Genomic DNA, 2,914 nt, shown 5'->3' with positions numbered 1-2,914 from the left:
AGAAAAATTGCAGGTAATTCATAAGTAAAAATAATCTGTACCTACATTATTGTTATTATACTCATTAGGAAAAATGTTTTGTTTTTTCTGTTAGTCGGGTGGTGAAACATTACTCTGAACATGTAATTCATGATTAACTCATTAGTGATTTCATGGCTTACACAAAGAAAAAAAGGTCAATTCTGTCTCTGCACTCTAGCACAGCTAATGGAAGACACGCTGTTTAAAATATATAAAAACCTATACACTGTTATTGAAAAGTAAATTACATTTAATTAAAGTAGATTTGATCAGGTGTTTTCTTTTACTTACATAATCATGGTGTTTATTATATCACTGATGTGTTATTTTCCCCCCCTTTGCACTGTATTTTAAGTTTATGTAAGAACATAATACACTATATGTAAACTGCTTTGCTATATGCTTAGGTGTAGTAAAAAGTATGACTCTGATTGGTAATGTCATTGTTAATTTGTTGTATAACCTGACTATTATTGCCAGATGCAACTGATTGTTTGTATGCATGTCAAGCTATGTCTCAGTTGTATACAATACAAATACTATTAAGTTATGCTCACTGAGTTGTCTTTTTGTGGTTATACTTACAGTACTGTACACTGGGTGCTGATTGACGTCAGACTTTTGAAGCTACTGCTGACATTAAATTTTGAAACTTTCAGAGAAGCAACACAGTTTAATCATTTACTTTGTGGCTTCCAGAACATCCCAGTATTACTTGATATCATGTTTGAGATTTCAGGATAATTTCCTGATAGATTTCATGGAAATGATAATTTGGTACCAATTACAGGGGACAATTTCAGAGCCAAAAGGTGTCCTAAGAGAACCAAAAGTCCCAAAAAGTGATATTTTTTTTCTTGTGCACACAAGTTTCCACAAGATAATAACTTGTTATTACAAGATGATGGGTTCCCAAAAGATGATTTGTTACCACAAGATAACGCGTTCCAAAATGATAACTTGTCTCCACAAGATAGTAACTTGTTACCACCAGATAATGTGTTCTTAAAGAGAACTTGTGTCCACAAGATAACAACTTCTTTCCAAAAGACAAATTGTCTCCACAAGATAACTTATTTCCAAAAGCTAATAACTTGTGCACACAAGATGTTTTTCCCACAAGATATTAACTTTGTTTCTATAAGATAATAACATGTTCCTACAAGCAGGGCTGTTTCAAGACACTCTGGGGGCCCCAGGCAAGAGGCACCTTGGAGGAAAGTATCATGGTTCTGAGTAGTATCACGATACCACAGCAAAAATGAGGCAGATGTGCCTTTTGTCATTTATAAAAAGATAAATCACTTTTCTATAATACATCAATGATATTTCAAAGGAATAAATTACTTATTGACTTATTCATACTTCAAAAACAGCATCAATAAGTGATTAACATAGGGGGGATCAAAATAAAAATAAATAAATAAAATAAAAATCAACCAGCCACCCTCCTCCCCTGACAAGTAAAGAACAGTCCCTTCATAAGTAAAGAACAGTCCCTAAAGTGCGGTGAGGTTTGTGGACCGTTACCTGCCACAAAGAGAGAAATGTGAACGGCTCGTTTCTCCTCTGACACGTCACATACCTGTGTGCCGCCACGGCTCGGCTGTTCAGATACTTCTGGGCAGTCATGACACCAAGAAGAGGAAATTATTGGACCTGGAGCCGGGCTTCTCCCTCGCCAGTAAGCCCTTATCTTGCGCCATAGCCTATTTGACAGGAATACGGCGTCTGTGACCCCTGTTCAACCCACAACCGGTAGGATTTGCCTTTCGTTTCTGCTGCTGGTTGAAATCTGTACTCACACAGCGTGCTCCTGAATGATTTTAGGGTGACCATATTTTGATTTCCAAAAAAGAGGTACTCCAATAATGCTAGCGCGGGTGGCAACCAATCATGCGGGACATGGTCTCAATTTGCGTGACGCGTGAAAAGAGGCAGAAATGCTGTGCAGTCCCGCACAATGCGGGATGTCTGGTCACCCCAGCAGCAGCTAGTAGGGGGCCCCATTAGGGGGGATTCCAACGTGTTGTCGTTGTTGCAGTGTCTATAGGCGTTTCATCATATTGTCATTGATATGGACCAATGTCAGCCGTCTCTGGAGGCCCCGTTCCAGCTCGGGGCCCTTGGCAATTGCCTAGTTTGCCTGTCCGGTTGTGACGGCCCTGCCTACAAGATATTATTTTTTTTCCCCAAAAGATAATAACTTATTATCGCAGGACATTAAACTTGTTTCCACATGGTAATAATTTGTTCCTACAAGAAATATAACTTGTTTCCAAAAGATAATAACTTGTGCACACAAGATACCTATTACCACAAGATATTAAACTTTCCATAAGATAATAACACGTGTGCACAAGATGATAACTTGCACACAAAATTTAAAAAAAAGATTCCTTTTTGGGACATTAGGGCCTCCACAGATAAAGTAATTTCTTTAAAAGACAAAACATCTAACATTGTGGGTCCTCATCTTCCTCAGAAATAAAGCAAACACAAAAACAAACAACTTAATAAACAAGGGTCTTTATTTCTCACAAATGTCTGGTCAGAGTGTGAAAGTCATTCTTAACATACACAAAGACATTTTCTACATTTACACAGATCCAAAGGTTATCATTTGATGGTCCTAATTATCTAAATATGGGGAGTATTATTAGCTTTTGCTCTCAGAGGGTTTGAACCACAGAAAGAGGCTGAAAGGCTACAGTGAGTGATTAGATACTGCACATACACACTGCTGAAACCTGAGAGCTTTACATTGGTATATCTTACAAACAGGTCAGTGCTCCAAAATCTACAATAAAATTACTTGCAATACAAAATTTGAAACTCAAATGTTATACAAGTTTTAGAGGATGGATCTCTGACAGTGAAGTGGTAAAAAAAA

The 2,914-nt window shown here is 37.5% G+C and overlaps 1 protein-coding gene across 1 annotated transcript in view; it reads right to left on the bottom strand.

The window, feature by feature from the left end:
• Nucleotides 1-2,914, bottom strand: part of prpf38a (pre-mRNA processing factor 38A) — a 91,517-nt gene that overhangs the window by 69,026 nt on the left and 19,577 nt on the right. The window lies entirely within an intron of this gene.

This window comes from Epinephelus moara, chromosome 10 (assembly GCF_006386435.1).
Source record: "Epinephelus moara isolate mb chromosome 10, YSFRI_EMoa_1.0, whole genome shotgun sequence".
Lineage (NCBI taxonomy): Eukaryota > Metazoa > Chordata > Actinopteri > Perciformes > Serranidae > Epinephelus > Epinephelus moara.
The sequence above is the reverse complement of the archived record's forward strand: the minus strand, read 5'-3'. Positions and strand labels throughout refer to the sequence as shown.